At 36.2% G+C, this 25,026-nt stretch overlaps 2 long non-coding RNA genes across 2 annotated transcripts in view; one reads left to right on the top strand and one right to left on the bottom strand.

Annotated features, from left to right (window-relative positions):
- Positions 1–25,026, top strand: part of LOC121664298 — a 274,117-nt gene that overhangs the window by 86,120 nt on the left and 162,971 nt on the right. The gene's annotated exons all lie outside the window — the stretch shown is intronic.
- LOC121664300 overlaps positions 18,665–25,026 on the bottom strand; it is a 65,072-nt gene continuing 58,710 nt past the window's right edge. Inside the window, exon 6 of the long non-coding RNA XR_006015950.1 lies at positions 18,665–23,426. This is a non-coding gene — a long non-coding RNA (uncharacterized LOC121664300). The remainder of the gene's footprint in view (positions 23,427–25,026) is intronic.

The raw sequence follows: 25,026 nt of genomic DNA on the forward strand, positions 1-25,026 counted from the left end.
GATGGAGAAAAAGGAGCCTGACTTTGTCTACAATAACTTCAAAAACTGGCTGAAGTTTTGGAAGTTGTCCTCTAGGTTCCCACAGAAAGGCTTTCCAGGGAGGCCAGATATGGGATAAAAGACAGTGTCAGAGAGGGAAAAGGCTTCTCCCTTTCCTCTGCCTGTCACTGTCCTGGCAATGCTTTGGAGGGGTATCAGACATCCCTCGTTACAGAGCTGCAGCTCCCAGGGCCATAGCAGTGCACACACACAGGCAGAGAGAATCTCAACATATTGTATCAGTACAATTACCTCTGTAAGTGTAAATTACCCTGCAACAGGCTTCCAATTTTCAGGTGGTAGATAAATCTTATAAATTAGTGAAGGTATCCCTCATATGCTAAGGATTAATGTAGTATAGCCTTGATTGGTTCAGATTTTGTAATAATATTTGGTAGTTTGGGAGTGATCACATAATTGCCCTGTAATATGAAGCATTTTGGCTTCCTAAGACATCAAGAAATTTCAGTGTTCTGCCTAAATACATATTAAAAGCAATTTGCAAAATCAGAGCTATGCAATTGCCTAGAGATGCAGTCTTCTAAAATGCAAAAAAAACCCCTATGCCTGAGAGATCGTGAATAATGTACAAGTATTAATTTTTATGGTAGCTGCCTTAAAAATGCTCTATTTCTAATATTTTCTGAGGTTTTTAAAATGAAAACTATCTTTTCATTAAATTGACTTTAAATGGATATTTTAATGAAATTATTTCTATTTCATAGAAATAAATGAACTACACTCAGTTTTGTAAGGGAAGCAATTGGAGGCTTCAGCACAGAGCTTGGAAACCCAGAAGTTTGTGAAGCTGCTGCTCACAACTTACTGCATGTGTCTGCAGAGTATGTCAGAGTCCTGAGCAGGCAGTTCTAATGGAGTTTCAGACAGTAAATATTTTTATTCCTTTAAATAGGTGTATAATCATCTTGTTAACATGGTTTTACTTAAGATAAATGGGGAGTGGGCAGAACAGAGGGGTAATTAATAGTGACCTTGGAGAAAAAGCTTCAGTTTGTCTTTGCCCCAGTCACACACTGCACTTGTCTCACACAGCCAGGCCACAACTCCAGGCAGCAGAACACTGGTTTCATAAAAGTTATGTGCCTGAAACATTCACACACAGTTTTTTTCCTAAATCACATTTCTCAGAGCGTAAATCTGGGCAGAACCACAATGTAAAATTTCCTGGTATGTTTTATGGTGCAAACACAGAATTGTCTGCTCCAATAATACAACCCCCCATTTTTTTTATCTCTTTTGAATGGAGTGAATTGTTTGGTACCTGAATAATGCAGCAGCAGGGCCAAACTTAACTCGTCTCTCACCACAAAACTTGTGGCTAGGAAGTTGTCATATTGCGTTTGACTGTCACATAAATTGTTTGGGAAACTGCTCTTTCCTTTTACATTGATAACATACATTGTTATAAAAAGGAAAAGATTCTGTAAGACACATAGATTTGAGCCCAGTTCCCACCAGTTCCATAGTAATTGTTCCATTATCACTGGTTTTAATTGGGCAGTATACCTGTCCCACATGTCTTGGTTGCAAAACCTGGTGGGACTGTTTGGAAAATGAGTGAGAATTCAAAATGAATTGGAACCATTAATAAAAACACTATGTTTATAATTTCAGCAAATGCATAAATTGCATAAAGCAAAAGGAAAGTTCAAGGTCAAACATTTCAAAAATAAGTAATTTGAAATAGTGTCAGAGGTATCAATTTTACTTTACAATTTATCAGTAGTTTTAGTAAAATGATGAAACCTTGGATTCTGTGATATTTTTAATAATTACGACAAAGATCAGCATTATGAGGCTAGCTTACATTTTTCTTTCTTATACTGTTTTGAATCTCTCTTTCAACTTTCTGAGTTCCTGTATTAACCAGGACCTTTTGGTAGTATAAAAGGACCCAGCTGCTCCCATCCAGGCTTTTCAGCACAGGATCCCATTAGACAAAGTTGTAGTTGTCTATGCATTTATTAGCATATTGTAAATGCTTAGTAATCCTGTTCCACATACATATTATTTATTTATTTATTTATTTATTCATTATAAAGATTCTGAAACTATTTGACACCTAAGTGCAAACCCACATGATTAAATAATCCATGCACTTGTTTTTGTCAGTGGTGGCTGTCTGGGTCATGGCAATACGGTCTAAAATGATGCATCTACCACTGCCACTGTGCAGATGAAATATAATTTTCTGCATATGATAGCTGAAGCTGAGCAATGGGAATCTTGGAACCCAGAGTCTGATTTCTTCATTCAGCTTTTCAGAAACATTTTCATATATTAGTTATGAACATTTCTTCATACATGACCCTCACACTGTGCTTAAATATCCAGGCAAGCTTGTAAACATATTTTTAAAAACTCAACCAAAAACATTTACTCAGCAGTTAGAGGAAGGCACAGATGTAAACACATTTGTTTTTCCAAGTATTTATTACATGCATCTTGTCTTCATTGTTCTCTGATCCCTTCTGATTTCTCTATCACACTCTTGTGCTTTCACTTCTAACTGGCTCTCATTGCTCACAACCTTCCTGTTTTCCTAATTCTTTCTTCTCTTCTGACTTTTTGTAACTTCTAATAGTCACATATTTTCCTTTATGTAGGTACCTGGTTTCTTTCCTTTTTATACTAATTATTGCTTTCATTATCATTTGGAGAGGTAGAAAGCAGGGAAAAAGTTCACAGGGATGTTCACTTTTGCATAGTAAATACATATTCTTCTATATTTGTAGCCTCCCTCTGTGATCTTTCAGAAAAATTAGAATATGTTTATTCCATTTATTTGTGTAAAGCCTCATAGAATTGAAGGGGAAAGAAATCTTGCTCAAAGAAAAATAGGTGAGACTGTGGTGGTCAGAAAGTGAATGGAATTTGAAAGCGTTTTCTGCACGTACCTAAGCACAATATGTTGTGTCCAGTAGAATAAAGCCTTACAGTGCAGCACCACTAATGCAACCTTTTTTCTGCTATTTCTTCTGTTTAAAATACTGGTTTTAATAAGCTATAGAAAGTAGTTCTAATGTCAGGAAAAGCTATTAACTATTAATTGGGAGTCTTTCTAAATTTAAAGATCGGTATGAGGTCTGGATAAATTATCAGTGCTTTGGTTTCCCTCCCTGACATGTCATCTGTGTGGTCTTCAGCCAAAGAGTACTTTGTTTGTTCAATCCATGCCTGAAGTGGTGGGATGTTGCTTATTTACTGAAATGCAAACAACAAAAATAACATAAACGATCAAAAGATCAAAATAGATCTGTTTAGTTTCACAGGCTTAAGCATAATGGAGTTTGAGGACAGCAGAATGGCATGGAATGGGTCGTTCCTAAGTTTCAGTCCTGAGCTTGTCACTGCTTTGGCTGATGACCCAAATGACATTAGAAACCATCCTGAATGAGCCCCCAGGCTGGAGGATGCTGGGCAGGGGTTCCACGTGGGCCTGCAGCTTAACAAAGGGCTGTCTGCCAACTTGCACTTTGGGGTTTTTCATGTATTTATGACAGACACTGATCAAATACAATTTTTCCCTGTTTTTCCACAAGAGTCTGTAGCCTTTGGCATTGTTAAAAAGGATTAATGAGAATTTTCTTCAGAAAGTAATGAGATAGTTTTATTTACATGATAAAATTTTAAAGAATTCATGTATTTAAGCCTAAAAAGTACAGTTTTCTTTCCTAATCTGGAATGTTCACATCAGACATTTGATGATGCCTTATAAACAATTGCCTTTGATTTTTTTAGAGGTTAGTGATAATTCTTGAGGTCTCTGAGAGGTGCAAGGGCACATCTAAATTTTCTCATGGGTGGCTGTATTTTTTTTTAAAGACCAGTCTTTGCTATTCTGTTCAGTGTTATTTCTTTAGCCTTTGACTGACTCAATCTTCAGGTGTCGTTTTTCTGTGCTTCTTTAAGATAAAATAAATTTTAAAAGAAAAAAAGAAATAGCTCAGTCCATATTTAGGTTTCTTGGCCTCTTTCTGAGCTGTTTAATGGACAACTGGTTTGTTTTATTTATCTGACAGGGTTTCTTCATATTGTTTCGGGTTATCAGCACTCTTGCAGATCATATTACAGCTTGTGCTCAGATTTGACCCTTGGTAGGGTTCACTTTAAATCAGATCCTTATCATTAATGCAGTGATAAATAGAGATGCTTTGGAAGCAGTATACAGATTATTTATTTAGTGCCTCTCTGTATCATGTTTTATACAACCAGGGATCAATGTCAGACCTTTATGGATATAGCTTAGGTTGCATTCAGTAACTACAAACTAAAGCCCTTTAAATAATGTTAACTTAATAGCTGACATTTTTATGAAATAAGTCCGCAAGGGGGGAAATGTAATATTGCTCTACAGTGAGGAAGATTTTGATTTTTAGTTTCATCCCAAACCTAAAGGGATGTTTTCAGTTTAACAACTGCCTCTGAAGTCCCCATTAAAAAAATAAATAAAGAGACAAATGCTTTTAAGGGAAAAAAAAAAAAAAAAAGAGTGCTCTACCACAGGTGTGACCTGGGGTTATTGCTTTTGTAGTGATACTTTTTGTGAGGCTCTAAATAATTTTTCCCCTTGTAACTCTTGCTAGTCCTTTTATGTCGTAACTGATTTTCTTTTTTTTCAGATATATTCAGGCTGAATTAAAACTTATTTTCTTACTTTCAGTCATAGTCTTATAACTTTATGTAGTACTTCTCAAATGTCATTCTTGCTCTGGGAAATGGCAGATTTGTAGGCTGTGCAACCTCTCTCGGTTGCATTTCCACTAGTTTTAAAGTCTTCTTCTAGAGCAGATAGTATGCAAATTCAGAATGAAGAAAACAACTTTTTCTACTAGAATTTCTGTGTAACAAGCAAATTAAACTACAGCTAGGTTAATGAAATAATTCATTTAAGCATTTGTATTGTTTCAGACCATTTTAGCAGAAGGCTTTTCTAAGCAATTTAATATCACATAAATAGAGGGGAGGTGCCCAGTCAAAAAGTGTTTTAGTAAAAATTTAAGTTTTATCAAAAATCAGATACTTAGTTTTGAAGGTATATCATGGGTAAAATTGGATTTAGGTTCGGGTATAAATACCAAAATCTCAGGAGTTATTCTGATAAAATTTTAGCCCACACAGTAAAATTTCTTAGTATTCAAGTGCGTTCTTGAATGTTTTCTTCCTGTTCCTGGAATATTTTCTTCCTACTTGGAAATAAAATCTGCACAGGTAGGTTATTGGATTCAATTAAAAATAACTCTTGAAAAAAATAAGAGCAAATATAAAAATTGTTCAGCCCTGTTTTGAGATTTGCAACTGTTTTTTTCATCCCCCACATGGTCTGTTACTGTAGAAATGTGCTCCATAAAGTATTAAGCATTTGAGGTCCAGCACATTCAGGGAGAGCAGCTACAGGGATTTGGTTACATTTTCTCTTTCTTCCGCTTGTAGTTGTAGTCCCAGCTGGGAGTTGTATGGCCAAGATGGAGAGAAAACCAAAACTGAAACAAAATTCAAGTCCTTCAGGGATTTCATTGATCTATAAGGCCTTCCACTGTACTATCTTTATCTTGGAAAGGATAAAGTGATACTTTACAAATGGATCCAAGGAAGTGTAGGAATACATTACAATATAATTTTTGAAATTGCTGAAACACATTTTTTCATAAATGAAGAAGACCACAGCTGAAGTTGTGCTGATCCATTCAAATACTCAGGAGTTAGCTGATACATTCTATTCCTCATAAATAAGAGAACTGAAGGTACATGATTGATATGAGGTGTTTAAAGAAATTTAAATAGAGTGCATTCCTGCTAAGCAAAGTATTAATTCATTTAGCTGGAAGCCATCCAAAAGAAGCAACTGTCAACTCGGTTAAGTTTGTTCGCATACTGTAAACTGCATTGTTGCATGTTTGTGGATGATCTTAGTGGCTCACTTAGCTAGATTAAAAAAATATTACTGGAATTACTGCTTTATGCATTTCCTTGTGATGTGAAATTTCCCAGTCTTGTAAACTGGGGAGCTTGGGGGTGGTTTGGTGTGGGGGTGTAGTTTTGGTTGGTTGGTGGTTTGAGGTCTTTTTTTATAACTTCAGTTTCTAGAGGTACTCCCTTGCTTCTTCCCATCTATATTGGCCACTCTAAAAAAAGTATTAATTAATCCACCAGTTTCATCTGGCTTACATCCTTCAATGTTGTGGTTGAAACTACACTGAGGCACTTATTTCTTGTCATCCATGGTTTTATATTATGTCATTTGTCTTCATAAGTATCCACATAAGTTAAGAATTACTCCAGTGATTGATAATCCAAATTTCAAATACTGTCTTGTATAAATGTCCCTTCCAGGTCAGCATTAATAAAGCAGGTACCTGTGTGGAGGTACACATGCCTGTCTCTGCTGCTGCCTTAAGTACGTGCTCAAGAGCACTGTGTATGAAGGGGCTTTAGATGGATATTTAACTGTATTATCTGTGCTTGTTGACGTGCTAATTGGCCTTAATGGATCCTGACAAATAGTAAGTTAATGATAACTGAGTGCAACAGATGGATAATAATGGAGTCTAAAAACTGAAACGCAGATTTTCTCAGTAAAGCCTGAATTTACTATACAGTAGGCTATTTCTGTTACAACTCTTTATTAGATGAAATGCTATTGTTTGCAAAACTGCATTGTTCACTTTCTCTACCATATTTTCCCCATTTGGAGGTGAAAAGGATCCTAAGCCTTGCATGAGGCAAGATATTTCAAAATGAAGGGGAGGGTATAATATAAAGCAAGGATCTTGTGAACATTTTGGTTTTGAGTATATTTTTTGTGAATATTTGAGAAAGACGAGGTTGCACAAAGAGCTTGTTATGCTGTGTTAATTCAATTCTTGCACAGTGAAACGAGAGAACATCCTTAAACTTTCTTCTTGCCAGTCACCAGGAGTTGTAAAACTGCTGCAATATTAAGTAGTGGGAGATACAATGCCACCATGCAGCATAGGCCTGTCTTTAAGATGAAAGATGTATTGATGGGTTTTAAATCCCACTTTAAAGAGGATGATGTATTTAAATCTGGATGCAAGGGGGAAGGGCAAGAACTTTCCTGAATGACAGTTACTGATATTCTCGCAGTGTTGTTAGTGATTACTCTTACTCACACATCCCTGTGAGAATGTTAATATTGTTCTGTTGGCTTGGAACTGAAATACCAATAAATCCCAATTTAAAGGAAAATTTCTTAACAGCAAAATCCAGAAACACAAACATTTTAATTCACATTGAACATGCTGTGTAGCAAATTGTTTACAGTGCAGTGTTAAGTGCTGAAACACTTCACAAATTCATCTTATGGGCTCTTATTATTTTGGGATTAAAATTAAGTGCCAAAACCTCGTGTTTAAATAGAATTAGAGATTTAACAGTGATTGACAACAGCTAGGCAATTCCACATTCCCCACGTGCTGGCCCGTAGCATTTCCATCAGACCATATAAGACTTGAGCACTCAGTAGCTGTTTGAAGAGCTTTAACTTTGTTCTGCAGCTGTCTGTGTAAGGAGCATGTGTCTTGCTAAAAAAAAAGCCACCTTTTCAGATATACTTGTTGGATTACAGCTAGACACTCCATTCAGATTCAATCAGCAGTCAGGAGGAGGAGAGACTGGCACCATGAGCCCTGGAAGTAGTGGAGAAATGGAGATTAACTGGGTACTGGAAGCTCTGCTTCAGGCAGAAACCAACGGATGTGGTCTGCAACCCGTGCGTGGCTCCAGGTTGATTAAAGCCCTTGAATCTGTTCTCATTTCTCCTGGCATTGGGACTTACTTAAAATGTCAATATAAAAGGTTGGTGCAGATAAAAGATAACAGAATATAGCATCTGTAGAGGATGTCTGCTGACAAGTCTGAAGAAATTTTAGAGTGCTTATCCAGTGTGCTAAATTAAACCCAGTGTATTTCTGATCCATTACCTTCTGTCTGACCAGAGGCTTCAGAAGTAGGTGAATGAAATGCACAAGCCCTCTTACAGCAAGACAGTGCCATAATCTCCATATGGAAAAAAGGAAAATCTCTCCTAAACCCTAAAAGCCAGTTAGATTCTACCTTGATGATTATCTGATGACCCAGATCTTAAATTCTCAGCTTACACCATATGAATTCCAAGCAGGTCTTTCAGCTTTAGGTTACTCTTGGACACACTTACACCATGGTGTCTGGGGTTTTTCAGCATCTCTGATACATTTTCTGTTTCCTAGTTTCTAATGTAATCTCTTCTGGAAATGGGATCTGCAAATTCAGCTTCCCAAGGCAGCCAGAATTTGGCCCTGTGTGTGACATTCCTGTACAATTCACACGTGCACGGTGTATTTGGCTGGTGTCAGCTGCGAGCACACTGATTTACAGTTTATCTCCTGCACTGTAAGAGTGGTTAAGAAACAGACTCAATCTTAGCAAATGCATTCCGAAGAGCAGTTACCTGATCACTAGCCCACAAAAAGGATCTTTAAGGTGATTGACTCTGAGCAAAACATTGCTGAAGTTTAGAGATTTTTAATCCAGTGACTTTAAGAAATATTAGACTAAGGTTAAGTAAAAATGATGGCAGATAAAGACCAGAAAATATTTAATTTTACAGATAAATTTTCTTTGTGGTGGTAAACAGGATTTTTATAAAACCTATACATGGATTTCTAGGATGTCATAAAGTTAGCAATCCTTCTTTATCTTAAGTTTAGAAAAAAAAATTTGTAGGAATTTCCCTTCTTTTTTTTCTATAGATATGACACTTTTAGGAATTTTCTCTTTTTCTACAGTTACTGCTGAAAGAAACACCTGAAAGTCAGTAAACTTCAGTGTGAGGTTTTGGGGTTTTTTGGGTTTGGTTTTGGTTTTGGTTTTTGTTGTTGTTTGGTTTGACTTTTGGTTTTGTTTTTTCCCCAATAAGGATTCCATAAATATTTTTCCATACGTTTTCTTTTAAAAAAATATTAAAATTAAAACTTGCACTATAATAGAATTTTTCTGCCTATTTGATGAAAGCAAAGTTTAAAAAAATGCTACTGATTTTATTGGGATGAAATGAGACCTTTCAGTCTTGTGGATGTGTACACGTGCAGTCTCTGCTCCATCACTCACTGGATTTGCAGGGTAAACACATCCAGGTCTCTGTTCTGAATTGAACAGGGTAATTATTCAAAGATATTCCTCCAAATGTAGGTAATTATCCTGGACAGTCCTCACTGGTTTGGAAGCTGTTTGCATCTGACTAGACTTCAGGGCACGCTGAGAGATCTTCCTTGATTAAAATTTTGTTTGGTCTGAGAAGCCAAGAATTTTGAGATTTTCCCTTTGGAGAAAAAAAATGTTTTATTAAGAAAATTACTGAAAAAACTTAAATTAATATCTCATTTTAAAGAATTAATTTTTTCTGTTCCCAGGCGGCTGTTAATGAAAGGATTCTTAGTCCTGGTTCCACCAGGCATTCACATTTGTCACTGTGAAACAAGTTTGGAGTACGATATTTGGCCAGTCATTTCAGTCTTTCAGTAGCAGATAAAACTAACCTGGAAACCAATTAATTGTCTAAATGATTGATTTTAAATTGATACCAGTTTTTGATATGAAAACTTTACTATGTTGTATCTTTTCTATATTTTATATTCACGTTGTTGTGGCAAGTTAGTCTTAGATTTTTTTATCTCAAGGAACAGATCAAGTGCATGCATAAAAGTTATATTTCTTGGAAAAAAATTTTGCATATATTATTTATCAGCTTTTTCCTTAATTCATTATCCCTTTAAAGATTTCTCAAATCCAGCTCTACTGTGTATATGTACTGTATTTTACAAGGTAACCTGGGTTTATATTTTACATTTGTAATTCTTTTCCACTGTAATTTTTCCTTCATATTATCTTCTTTCATATTCTTTCAGTTTCCCTAAATGAGGCCGCCTATGAAACTACTGGCAGGTAGTGAGAAAATAAGTGTTTAATGAGTGAGGAAACTATTAGAGCAGTCAGGAAAGGGAAATTACAGCTATGTAATAGGACAATCATTACTTTTATAAAATTCAGTATTAAATTGTTAATGTCTCTTGACAGTTCTTTAGTAATTAAGATTTCATCTTGATTGTCTTTCTGTTAACATGAAATAATATGATAGTTAATATTGTTTAAATCACAATGTTAAGTGAATGAAAAATCATAGTGTAGAATCCTCTGGATAGTATTTGTTAGAGGCTTTAATGTTATAATCAATTTAGAAAAATGTTTTTTCATTAATCTGTGAATGTAGGTTTATAGCATTTAAATTGTCTCTTGGTAGTATTACATTTATAAAATATATATATGAATGCACATTCATACACTTTCCTAGCTTTTTAAATATACATAAACTGTATAAATAAAAGCTAGTTATGAAGTATGACTAAAAGCTAGACTTTTAGACTAATTGATAATCCAGTGAAACTCAGTATGTGTCAAAAACGTGTAACAAGTGTAGTTGCTAAAAACATATTTATGAGACAGGCAGACAGTTTTTCATACTGTAGCTGAGGTAGCATTTCACATTAGATATAATCTAGGTAAGAAACATCAAGGTAATAATCAGGCTAAGCAGGTGCTTACTCAGAGGATGAAGTATGTCATGGAAATCAACCTCCCACAGAGCCAGAGGAGAAGGTTTTACAGCTATTGGGCCTTGTCATAATGACGCATGACAGAAATACACAGCCCCCCTGGCTAGAAAATAAAGCAGAAACTTTCTACCACCCAGAGAACTATGAAGGGCACGTTAACAGAAATAATAGTAAAATATGCAAAATAGGGAAAATTGATACAGTTAATTTAATAAAGAACACAGTCTTTTTATAAGCACACTATGCTTAAATTTAAGCAATCACAGTTGGGACCTACTCTGTGACTTTTAGGAAAGTCACTTAGTGTTAAAATCTACTACAAGTTGCTCCTGTGGTCTGAAGATCTAAAATCAGTTTCTTGATTTCTGTGGTTCAGTTCCTCAAACACAAAACAGAAGGAATAACAATTTTCTGTCTTGAAGGCCCATCACAAAGATGATCTTGTTCCTTCCTGAGCTGGGAGAACACTGCAATGGCACAAGCACCTCTGTTAGAGTAAGATTTAAAAAAATAAATATCATTCAAGAAAAGGAGAAGAGAAAGTCCTCATCACAAACTCTAATTTTGATATTTTGTATTTCATTGCATAACTTTTTTCCAAATACTCTGTTACTCAGCAGTGAACACATTCTCAGACACCAAGTGGAAAGCAGTGAGTACTTACAGTATGGAAGGTACATATGTATGAAAATCAGTAGGGTTACAACCAGGAACATACTGACTTTCACTATCAACCATTTAAAATCAATTTGAAGGCATTTGGAAAGCATTTTAAAGAGCAACTAGGCATCAATAAAATTTAATTAATTGGGTCTATGGATGCACATGTAAATTAAGTGCTAATTGTGCTAGCAATGCTTTTCCATTAAAAATTAAACTCATGATTAGTAACTAAGAAAAAAAACTAAGCCAATGTTGTTCCATAAACAAATCTCATTTTCTTTAATTGTGCCCCTACTTTAGATAACAATCATAACTCTCCATTTGCATTGTTAAATACGAGCATCTCCTCAGTGTGGGAAAGAGAGAACCATTGCCAGTTGTTTTAAGATATCAAAGAAGTATAATTCAAATTTTCTGATGCAGTGTTTTTGTTTAAATTGCCTTATCCCTCCTTTGAACAAGAATGGAAAGTACTTTTCTCCTAATATTTGGCAGACTGCTTAATAAAGGAGAAAAATAAGTTTGTCAACCATATTTTTATAAAGAAAGATTTAATAGTAGTGTGGGTATTAGTGGGGTAATCTACTTCATTCACCTATAGTTCTGAGAATACAGAGATGAGATTTAATACAAGGGTCAGTTCAGGATGCAGGTATTTGAAGCTTCGGTTCTGTTCTTGCCCTTCCACAAACTCTGCTGCCATAGCTATGCTTTCAGAACAAATACAAATCTAGGGCAGGGAGGAATATGTGCTCAATCTTGGTAGAAAGTTCATAGATTTCAGGAGTGAAAGAAAGAATCTACTGCTTGTCAAACAGAAATACATCTAAAAAAGCTGGGCTGAGACTTCTGAAAGCAGATCCTCTCCTTGTACAGTGCTGAAGTACCTCCACAGTTCTGGATTCTGTTCCCAGGCAGGCAGCTGGGAGTCAGGAACTGGAGACCCTAAATTTTATTAGCTAGATCCTCTGAATGATTTAAGCACTCATTCAGTTCCTGCACCAACAAAATGACTGTGTCACTTCATTGTCGCACTGTTGTAAAGATATAAATGCCTTAAAAACTGCCAAGGACTCGGGGATGAGTTAGACATGGTTATAAGTAGAGAGCAATGGCGGTATTGTGTTTGAATATTATACAGAGGACAGTCATAAAAAAGAATAATAAAAAGACAGGAAAGCAAAAATTATCTGAACCAATACAATCCAAGGATTCTGAATCCAAATCTTAACTTATGCACTTATGCATACCACCTCAACTGTAGAGCTTCACCTCACCTGTGGAAAAGCTATTCGTAGTTCCTTTTGTCCCTTCAAATCAACTTGTGACCACACATATTTCATATTGTTGTTAACTTGTGCATTTCATCTAGAGCTGGGCTTGTGGGTGGACTTTTAAGATGACACTGTTCTAAAAGGCTTTGAAGTGTAAATTAATTAAACCAGGCAAAGCAATGTCTCACTAGAATCTAAGCAGATAACAGTAAGGTGTCTGTCATGTTCTATCTTTGCAGAGAATCAGTCAAAAATATTTAAGTAGCAGTAAAAAGGGATCTGAATAAAAGGCTTAGGAGTAGTAGGACAGTATTTTACAGATAATGCTAAATCAATCAAAATATGAAGAGAGTATTTTATGGCATTTACACTGAGCTTTGAAATTCCTCATTGTCTGTTGGACTTGGGAACCACATCTCTCTGAGAGGCACCCTCATTTCTCAGGAGCATCTTTGACAGTGTTGAGTAGCATAACAGGGAAAATAAATTTTGAGAAATATCACAGCCTTCCTTCTGTGGCCTTGTGCACCTTCTCACCATCCATAATGTACTATGACAGCTGGGAAAAAGGGTATTCTGTACTTCCATGCTAAACTAGGCAAGTCCTGTTCAAATTCTTCATAGCCTCAGGGTGAAAAGTAAGAAAACTTTGTTAAAAGTAAATTTTCAAAGGCTGAGAATTTGTTTTCTCTCATTCTTGAAAAATCAGGAAAAAATGTATACTCATGGAGATAAAGCCACAATGGCCTGAATCTCACTGTCTTAAAAGACAAGTATGTGCTTAAATAACTTATTAACTTCTGTCACATAATGTGAAACTTTTCCCACTTGTGTGAAATTTGGAATTTAGGGAGGTGAGTACAAATGCCCCACCAAATGAAATTTGTACTTCTAGGGTTTGTGGTAGTCTGTGACTCTGATTTAAAGCTGTGATCTGCCATTAGGTGGACAGAGAGGTTAGGAGTAGCTTGGTTTTAGTTTCCCTCTTGCAAATCAGGAAAAGAAAGTGTCTTTTGGAAGGCAATAGTAACTGACCTTTTTAGAGCCCGGGGGGGGGGGAAGTAAAAAAGGCATTTCAGACAAGGCTGAAGAATATTGGGACCCTCTAAAGAATCCTGCTTCTATCCCCTCCTCCCATGTCAGATAAAGTTTGCGAGCATGCTTTCAAGCAGCTTAAATCTCCTCCTAATCTTATAAGAGAAATGGAACTATTTGCAGTTGCTTATATCTACGTGGTTTCTATCTCTTCTGTCTGTCAGGTGACCCAGATCCTAAACCTCTTTGTAAACTTCAATTAAATGTTTAGCCACGGATGGGGGATGTGTTTCATACAAGCCTTGGTCAGTGTACCAACATGCCTTGTACAGTAAATTGAGATGATAAAGAAAGTAGATGGAAATTTTCTGTTCAACCTCCATCTGATCTGTTAAATTCCTGTTTCCACACACCAGTTGTGTTTATACGAGAGCTAATGGTTAGACATTCAAAACTGAAGACACAAATTTAAATCTCCTTTTTGTTAAAGCCTTGTATTCATTAGCATTCAATCAGAATGGATTAGGAGGTGGGAAACACAATTGTGCTAAATAGGAACAGAGAGATAAATAGTTTCTGCTTTGAGGTTTGAAGTTTTGGAGATTTGGGTAGATTTTTGGGTTGTTTTTCATTTTTTTTGCCCCCAATCTGTTAGCTACCTTTGAGTTGCAATATCATTCCTGTGGACCTGGCTGTCTCCAGACATTTGTTCATATGGGGCAGGTTTACAGCACAGGGAAAGGGTTGTTTGCCAGGCAACTGTGAGCTCTGCTGCAGCTTCTTCAGCTGCAGACAGTGATTGCCAAAACCAGTTGTATTGGTCCCTATGCAGCCATGGGCAAATAGCAGTTCCCATCCTGCACATATTGCCTGGCTTTTATTCTTTGACCATTTTGATAACTGTATCCACCCAGGCTTGGGTTATATCTTATGAACAGATCTGTTCTCGTGTAGTGGGTGTTGAGACAGCAATTTTGAACAAGTTAGTTATTTATGGTTATTTTTACTTTGTATCAATTGTGAAGGCATTTATTAAACTAGTAGTGAGAAATATATCTTCAAATTCTGTTTTTAGAAGAATGTCACTTTCAAAAAAATTTTTAGTAGAAATTAGAATTCCTTTTATAAAATTTTACACTTCGTAAAATGCAAAGATAAGTCCATATAGAGAAGTAAAAAAAAAAACAAACCAGTTTTCCTATGGAAATAGAGTTATTTGCTTTGGAATATGTACTATCCTGTGCTTATTTCCATCATATTAATAACTGAAAATCTAGGGAAAAGAACTAGGGAATCTCAATATAGTAATTTTCCATTAGCAAAAGCTGTTTCCACAAAGCCATTTCTTAACATTATATTAATTTTATACACTTAAGTATTAAAAAGACAAAATCTAAATATTGTATTTTAAGAAATAATGCCTTAACTATTAAATTTTCTTTTTGTTACATTATTGAGTTTTAAATTTCACAACAAGCCAAAGTTATGATGCATAATGAATATGAGGTGACAAATTATTTCATTATTACAGACAAATGATGCTCTTAATCTAGAAAAGTTGATGAGGCAGTTCAAACCAGAACCAAATAACTAAATTTTCAATCTAAATTAAATCTAAAAAATTTAATCTAGTTATTGTTTACTGTAACATTTCCCAGGCAGTAGAATTATGACATGTTAATATTACACATTTCAATGTATGTCAAATGACATATTCAACTGTAATGTGCCAATAGTATTTTATCATACACGTTGCTCCTACACAGATATATAGGAGAAAAGTAATAATAGATCCATACAATGAACGTATGTGTTACTGCTCTCTGAAAGAGAATACCGGGACTTGATTGATTATAAACCAGATATTTTGGAAAATTAATTTAATGGGAAATTTTTTTTTAAATACTATTTTTATTTGGAATATAATTCTTCATGAGAAATCAATGCATTTCAATTAATGAAATGTTTAATTTAAAACAGAAATTCCAAGATTGGAAGTGGCTATTCTAGGAACTAGGATGGGAATTTCATATTTATATTAGATTAAGAAATGCAAAGAAGACCAACCATATGAGACAGTTGTCATGGTCTCTCTTCAAATCCAGCCACTGCATTTGTTCAAGATGTCAAGCAAAATCTCACTTTGATAGCAAATGGACATACAGTAACCAGGTGCCAGCTCTTGCTGTCTAAAAATGCATGAAGGAAAGACCAGGGAAGAGTTGAAAATGCTGAACAACTCTCCTAAACGGCAAAGTGGCCAGATCCAAAACTTTACTTATTCTCAGGATAATATCCTATTATATGAGGCTGTTTCTAGTTTATTTTTGCCAGTATTATTATTTTTATTTACTCTGTAATAGACAATATATAAAGGTCCATAACGAGAAATGCGTTTTTTCCTCTTAGCAACTGATTCACAAGCTAACCAAGCTTCAACACACCTGTTCCAGTTTGGGCAAATTTAGAAATATATCCTCTGAGAGAAGGCACAACCACCCCTCCCCCACCAGGTTCGGGAAAAAATAAATTTTCCTCGAAGGAAAGTGAAGAAGATAAAACTATTTATTTAACAAACACATGGGAAGGAAAATAATGTTAGATGGTAAAATCTTTCGCGGTAGAGGAAAAAACCTGGGAAAGTGTTCGAGTCCTCCCTTTGGTCTCCTCGGAGCTGGGGCTTGGGCCGGGGCCAGGCCCTCTGTGCCCAGTGGAAAGTCCTCCCGATGTGCTCTGATGTTACAGCAATCAAGCAGTCCAGTAGAAAAGGGGAAAAATCCGGAATTCCAGAGAAGGAAATCCAAAGTCCAACTCTCAGTCTCTCTCCAGAGAACAAGAAGAAGAAAAAACTGGCCAAAAACTGACTGGAAAAAAAACAAGCCGGGTGCTTCCTCCCTCCCCTGCCCCAGCTAGGGAAAAAAAAAAAACAAACCTGCTATCTTTTTGTAACCTTGAACGAGCTGCAAACTGCTTTGAGAAAGTTTTGCTCAGTTTTTTCCTTCCCCCTTTCAGGCTCAGTTTAGAGGCATAGAAAGGCACAAAAATTAATTTCTGGGCATAGGCAGCGATATGGGATACACATCATAAGGTCACCCCAAGACAACACCTAATCATTTCCTTGATAACTGCACATGTTGATGGTTGTTTGATGCAATTCTGTCAGTGCTATCCCATGCTGGTGGCTCCTCTCCTGTGAGTTGTTTCTGAGCTCTGCATGGTACTGTGAGTTTGGACAGTGTTAAAAATTTTGTGTTTTCCTCTACCTAAAACACGTTGCCTACAAAAGGAAGCATCAGAGCTTTATGAAATCTACTAAGAGAAAAACTAGAAGTAAGAAAAGTCTCTGATGTTTGTTTTTCTCATGCTGCTTTGCTTGTGTCAGGTTTCAGGCCTTGAATGCCTTTTGGTTTGTCCATGTACTTTTTGTTTGTTAAACTTCATGTGCTTATCTAACTTCCTAATCTCCTGTGGGGATTTGATAACCTTAGTGGTTTTTTCATGCTGCTTCTAGTGCCATGATTAATGGGGTAGACCACTAAACTGGCCACCTCCAAAATTATGGAATGTGTTAATCAGATGGGCAGATGACCTCAGGGAGTGCAATGACCCTTAGGATCAAAGGTCAGATTTTAACAATATGACAAATAGAAGGATGTTGTCATTTCAAACTAAAAAAGGGTAAATAGATAAAGGGTAACTTGAGAGTGACATACTTATTTCTTGCAGGTTTTATGTATACAAATCGACTTTTGCCATTAAATAACGAGTAATGTATCTTCGATGGCTTGCTATATGAGGTCAGAGTTACAAGGGAAAGGTTGCTGGTAAGGTACATGGCACAAAGAACACAAGATTTGGTTTCAGTTTTAGTGCTTGATGTAAAACAACCTGTTATTTCTGTGCCTTTGTTTTCCTCTCTATAAATATTACAGAATATAGTCCTTGGTGAAGCTGTTCAAAAATCAAGCATTCATGGTAGGGCAGGAGGGCAAGGCAGTGTTGCTATCAGTGCTGTGCTGAGTAGCTGTTTCATATATTATCCATTTAACTGGAAACATGACACCATATGGTAGTTTAGTATGGAATTTTATTTTTCTCTCTTAATTGTTAAAGTGATTTCTGTGGAGAAGGAAAAAGACTCAGTCCTCAGTCTGCTACAGCTGAGAAGAGGACTTAATACAAATCTGAGCTTCCATTACACCAACTGACCAGATAACAGACTTTGCAATAGTCTAAGACAGCTCTAAATTACACTGGCTGAATACACTGGGAACCTGTCAGAGCACTGTATGATTTTCCTGACCATGGCATGAAGTCTGCTCCGTACTTTCTAACCCAACCTTCTACCAGGCCTTGGAGATTATTGGTACAGAAATGCATTATGTCAAGGAGAATCATCTGTTCTCCTTTATGGCAGCTTTATATTCTCAGCTTTACAAACCTGTTCAGTGTAGGGCAAGAGTTTGAAGCTCAAGTGTGTTGAGCCAGTGAAACATCAAGCAGACAGCGCAGTATCTTTCATAAAGTTTCTTTTCAGAAGGATTTGTACTGGACAATATAGTCTGGAATATCTTGGTCCAGTTATTTAACTTTTTTTTTATCTGCAGCCCTGAGTATTTCACAAATGGCACAAAAAGCAGTATGAAACCCCCTCATCTCTAAATAAACCAAGTATTGGAAGTGTTTTATAAACTTTCATAATGGTACTGCTGTCCTAGTTGTGATGGTCCAAGGACATCACTCAATCAAGTTTTGTGCTGGATCATAGTATGATTAGCATATCTACTTAGACTTATTCTCAGCTTTAACATTCTTCCCAAGTTTGTTGCTTCTGTTTCAAACTTAAGAATTAGTCAAAAGCATCCCTGCTGATTTCCCATCACTTATCTGTTGGCTGGTTCAATAAAAGAATTTCTTCTCCCCAGAAGTCCAGACTTGCCTTAGGAAATTCTGTCATGAACGCCCAGATGCTCTACTACATGTTGGTTGTATTGACAGTAAAGGAGACAAAGCACTGAGGAATAACTCATAAACCATCAATTCACCTTTATTACTTAGATAGGGCTATAACTTGGTTGTGGCAGTGTGAGTGACTAAAGAATGTAGCCCAGCACAGGAACTAAAAAGGCTAAGTCAGACTGGAAAGGTAACTGTCTGATATTTTCAATTAATATTCAACTTTAAGAGCAACCTCCCTTCTAGAGAAATATTTCCATAATAGGTCTTCAGATTACTTTTCGTTTGTAGTTAATAATGGAAATGAGCTCTACTGACTATGGTCAGTTAAGACGTGGAATGAAGTGTTCTGTTCTGAAGGCATATATATTTATGCTCTATGTTCACAAAAAAAAATGTTTTATAACAATAATAAAAAAGAAAAGAAACCATTTTGCATGAAAACATGTTTTAACAGTATTTGTAACACTCAGTAAATAAATTACAGGTTTTATATCATTCAGAAAGAGCTGCGAGTGATTTATTCAGTTATTAACTTCACACGCTTGGAAGAATGAATTAAATACCAGTCCTTGTTGAAGGCTTTTGGATTATTCTGCCAGAATATACCACTTAAAAGTTTTGGCAGCTCAGTGTGTGTTGTGTGATGAGCAGGAAGGTTTTGTTGGAAGCTGAAGCAGATGAGTCTGTATCTTGACAGTTTACAGCATCTTATAAATTCCATAAAATGAAAATGAATTATGTATTATTGGGTTTACATAAGGTCACCAGATGAACTCTGACCCTTCTCTTTTCTCATTTGGCTCAATTATTAGATGAAATGACAGATCTGATCTCTTTTCAAATTGTATTAGAAGGGGCCTCTTTATTTTGCCCTCTAGCAGCAATTCTCTGACAGAACTAGGCAAGTGCATTAATTATGATTGATTTAGTGGGTCTATAAGGTGATTATTTCTCAAATTCTACTTCTGTGAGAAAACCTTTTGACCTCTCTCAGGCCACACAGCAAATGAAATCCATAAGAAGATTTAAGAGGGGACTGACCAGCGCTGCAGTTTCTTTCTGCTGTTTGAACTCAAAACACTTTGGGACACCCAAGCAAATCCAAAGGATTGAATTACCAGGACATAGTGTGGTTAAAATGTTTAACAATTTGATATCTCTGTTTAAAGTAAATGGCATGAAATTGATCACAAGGGGGAAAAGTCCCCTTTTTGGAGGGGAGGAATGGCAAGAAGGATTTTTTGCTCTGTAAATTAGATATGAGAAAATGACCAAGATGCCTAATAGCAAGGCTGATGGAGTGTGTTACATGCAGTGAGAATAGAATTTCAGCCATGTTCTTCTGATAAAATGGCAAAATAATTTCATAAATCTGTGTAAAAGTCTACTTTATCTTGGTATGATGCACATATTTATGTGTGTGTATATAAATATGTTTATATATACACATATATAAGCATAGTAAAGAATTCAGTTTAAAACCAAATCTGAGTTCAGAAAGAGAAACTGCACACTATATGTTCACTCCTAAGTCACACTGATGTTTTGTTTATAGGCTATTAGAAAAGCCAGTCCTGTTTCCAGATAAAGCACTCTGGTTTTGGCAAGCCTCATTCTCTGGGAGGCCTGCAGTAATACAGCACACAAGTGCAGTAATTCTAGATATGAGCTTGGTGTAACAATGCTTTTTACAGCTCTGTTGTTATTAGCCAGTCAGAGGATGTGTGCACTGGGATAAGTTTCTTGGGAGCAGGGCTGGCCAGTCCTCAATACCAGCTCAGATCAGGATCCCCTCTGCCTTGTCCATTTTGCCTGATTAAATTTTTGCTGAGTTGCAGCTTGTGATAACTGGTCTCCAGAAATAGAGTGGTAGAGGAATAGAAATAAGGTTGAATAAACTTCTCTTTGTTAGCCCAGATTTCTCGCTCTATTATTGGAAGAGTGAATGTCTTAGAAATGTGAAATAAATGCCTAGTTTTATTTCTTTTTCTGGAAACCAGACATTTGTAAGGTGGTAATCGTGAATAGTAATCTAGTTAATGCTCAGCAGCTGAATCAAATCTGTATTTTTGCACATATCTGTTATATTAATTAGAAGTAATTTAAATTTATTAGGGAGTTTTTTCATGTACTTTGTGGAGATGGATGCTATTGTTCAAGTAGATCTCTCAGGAAGTCGTGAACAAAATTCTGAAAATCCAGCTAGTCAAGATGAGGTTTTGACAGTAGACTTTAACTTTCTAAAACTAAAAAAGAAAAAAAAAATCAAAACAGAATGAGAATTGCAGACAGATTTCAGTACTGCACAGGTAAGGAATTTAACTGCAGCTTAACATACTACAGTAAAATGATTTCTTTCTAATTAGCTTCATGAAGCAGAGGATGAACAGAAAATGTCTGATGCTTTTATGTGTGAAATAATTTAGAAATTGCTCTAGGATGCAGAAGGATGTTCACATCTCTATTCTGCTTTAGATAGGGTGATCAGAGATGAAAATCTCTGCTTTGAATCAGGCCAAAAAAGAACATGACCTGGCTCCTGTGATGCAGGAAGCATCCCTGCTGTTTGGTACATGTGTTTGTGCACATACAATAAAAATAGGAACCAGGAAACAGTTGTTTTTCTATGGAGCTGTTCAAAGCAGCATGTGTGATACTTGGACACCAGTCACAAGCAGTATTGGTTGTCCTCTAGTCAGATCTGATAGTGACACCATTTCAGGGAAACAAAAGGCTTGGGCAGTTTTCAGCTACCCTGGCCATGTTACCCCAGGTTGTGGCCTTGCTTCTTCAGTAGCTCTTTTCCCATAAAACTGTTGCTGCTGATCAGCACTTACTTTTCAAGTCCCTTTATCACTAGGAAATGGCACATGGTGCCTAACCAGATACTGTGGATATTTCACTTCACTAGCATAAATGAGAACACTGTCAACAACTTCATTAGCATCCTTTGCAGTGGGCACAAAATATTTGAACAGTAAAGTGCCTGTTGAACATTTATTGCTCAGTTTTCTGGGGAATTCCTTACTGTCTGAATTAATCTCTTCAGCCATTCAAATTCCGGTGCCGGAGCATGTGCAGAAGCAAGAAAAGCACAGCAGTTGTCTTCGTGTTATGTATCAGCTGTTCTTCCAGATCTCTGCAGGAGATCTTAGCACAAATCCTGTCACATTGAATGGTTTGGCTGCTTTATCACTGTGCTCTGCCAGTAACCTTGGTAAAGGCATAACACCTGCATTAGTCAATGCTGTGCCTATGCTCCTTTTTAATGATACTACTTGTATTGAACTTATTATGCTTATTACTCCACTTGCTCTCAGAGATTTGCTGGCATAGGCACTCCTGCTCTGATGTAGTATTTCTGAGGTTAAGATTTTTTTTTTTCTTGCATTAAAAATTAGACAAAAGTCCTAATGCTCATTTGTTGACACCGGAAAAGTAAAACATGTCCAGTGAAAACGAGCCAACTGAAGTCATGCTAATGAAATAAATTACCTTAATGTGGACTGTTGTTCAGAGGGCTTGCTTAGAGCTGCCTTGTATGCCCTAGCATTGTGTGGGAAGCTATAGAAGCATCTTAGACCTTAATAAAGAGGTTCATTCTCATAACTGATAATTCAGACATTCAGTGCAACCATTAGAATATTTCAATAGACCCCTTTTTACTATAGTAGAATACAAATAAGCCCTTCCCCAGCTCCACTGCCCTTCTGTGGACATGCACATTGAGACATAAAACAAGGAGGTAGAAAAAGGGGGAAGTTTGCTCCCACTTTGTAGGCAATACCCATTGTGAAATTCAGTGATGTTTCCAGGTGTGATATATTATTGTTTTCTGTAGAATTCTTAGGGATTATTTATGCTGGTCTTGCCACATTTGTGATTTAGTAATTTTTTCTTTTATAGTTGGAAAGTTTTAGAAAGCACACAGACTACCAATGTTTTCCCCAAGGAGGTGATGGAAGACTTTTTCCAGACATGTTTATATTAATAATGTGGTATGCTTGATTCCTCTCCTGACAGGTTTTACTGCTATGTTTGCTTTTTATTATATATTCTATAGATTAGAGTATATAATATTCTATATGTTATGACATTCTAAAAATATCTAGCTATTAATAATAGACTTTGGATCTCAGGAGACCAGTGGTAGCTTCATATGCCCTGTCCTACTTGTAACCAGCCATTTCTGTGATGCTGCTCTGCCTTAGGGTGAAGTCCTGCAGGGGTGCTTAACCTTTGAGATGCCTCATGATCACTTCCTTGGCAAAACTGTGCATGTTCAGTCTAGTAGCAAAAGTTACCTTTTTCCTGTAGCTTTACTCTTGTCCTTCATCTGTACCTAAATAGACATTGATGTTTGATGTATGAATGGAAGGGTACTAAATTGTGTGCTCCATGTAGCGTTAAAGTGTCCTGGTATAAAGTCTTGAGAATTACTTACATGGATTCTGCATAGCTCAGTATTCATTTTTTGGTCTTACCATTCTGATAAATCAGCTTAGATTTCTTTATAAGAAATAGATGTTAATAATTCCATTGTCTGATTACATCACACTAGGCCTCTAAAAGCTTTGGGTTTACAGTTTATAACTCCCTTGCAAGTAGCAATGTTATTTATGATAATGAGTATTGTTTGTTTGTGAGCAACTTGATCTCGGACCTGAGCTGAGACCATTGTTCTCAATGTTCTCATTGTTCTCTCAGATGAGAGCTGCAGCAAATTGGAAATGATGCTCAAAGGTTACATTTTAATCTCTGAGTTTCTTATGCCTTGTTTAGAGATAACTTTCTGCTCAGAAGGCTCTCCTCACTTGGCTTGAATCTGAAAAGAAAATGTATTACATTTTAATACTGACACAAACAAATGAGTTGGTTTTAGATTCTGTCATCCACAAACTGCTATGTTTATAATACCACAAGTATATTAATGGACAGATTTAATGATATATATATTATTTCTGTCAGCATCCTCTAAATTACTTTTGCTACCACAAGACACAAAATGATGATGTATTTCAGTGAACAAAGGAAGGTAGGTTACATTTCTAGTGCCCATAAATTCTTTGTTTTAAAAACATCAAGGCCCTTGATACAGTACAGTGCTTTTCAAGAGATTTGCTAGTAAAAATTAACCAGTGGGGTGGAAGAAGTTTTCCTGATGTACCTTCCTGTATCACATTTCCCCAGCCCATTTTCTCCTATTCTAGAGGTGGCACTGACTGACTCCTGCTTCACTACAGTTTCTCAGTTTTGGTGGATGCTGGCACTGCTAATGTGTTACAACAAAAAATATGGTGAACTGTGGAATATCAGTATGTTTGGGGCCAGAATCATCTTACCATAATCTTGGAAAGCTTTTCATGCCACTTTTTTTTTTTCTTAAATGTACTTCCCATCTTAGAATGTCTTTTAAAGAAATTTGTCCTTTGCAGTTTAGTTGATTCCCATATTCAGCTCTGATATCTGGCTATTATCGTCCTGCTACTATTTTGGGTTTTGTTTCTCTTTGTAAGGGGTTTGAGGAATGGGGCACTGAGGGTGGAGGTAAGAAAGAGGTTTGGTTTTGTATTTATTATGTCACTTTTTAAGAGATTTGATCACTTCAGCTTTCATTGTTACTTTGCTCTGTTGCCATCTGAAAACTGGGAATGTTGTTAGAGATTGACAGTAATTTCAGAAGCTGTAAATCATGAGGAGAAATATTTAATCTACTTTTAAGTGTTCCAACCTGTATACCTGTGTAAAAGGCATACAGCGTTACCAAAATGAGCTTTCAGAAACTAGGAAAGAACATTTAGTCTTTACTGTGCTGCCTCTACTTAATTGCTTGGAAAAAAACCAGTGTGCACACACAAAATTCATATAGCAAAGAGTCAGGGTTACAAGAGTAGCTTACTATTGCACAATTATTTACAATTCATAATGCAAAATCAAGTATTTGGGATTTTTAAAATCTATTTTACTGTAGTTTTAAAATAGAAGTTGTTTTTTAGTTGTATCTCAGAAATATACTTACTACCTTGTTTCTTCCTCTGTTCTTTTAATGAACAAGATTCAAATCTCCTCTCTAGACCATAGATCTCTCAGTTGTGAATCAACATTAAATAGATGAAAGTAATACAGGCAGTTTATTTAGATGAAGATAAACCCAAAGGTTTCCTTTAGAGCAGTCAGTGTAGCAGTTTGTAATCCCAAAAAAAGAAAATATCTGATCCTCCTTTTTCTAAAGTTACTGACAGAAAAATTCGTGTCACTGTGGTAATTATGTACTTACTGCTGCACTGTATTGTGTAATTGTTACCTGTGGATGTTTGTTTTGTTTAGTTTAAGTCATACATTGGTGTAAAGACATTTGGGTTTTAACAATGAAGTGTGTTTCAGTGATACTGTGCTGTATTTCCTATCAGAAATCTCAAAAGGTG

Source organism: Corvus kubaryi, unplaced genomic scaffold (genome assembly GCF_017639235.1).
Source record: "Corvus kubaryi isolate FWS band 111438036 unplaced genomic scaffold, C.kubaryi_AGA036_p1.0 37300, whole genome shotgun sequence".
Lineage (NCBI taxonomy): Eukaryota > Metazoa > Chordata > Aves > Passeriformes > Corvidae > Corvus > Corvus kubaryi.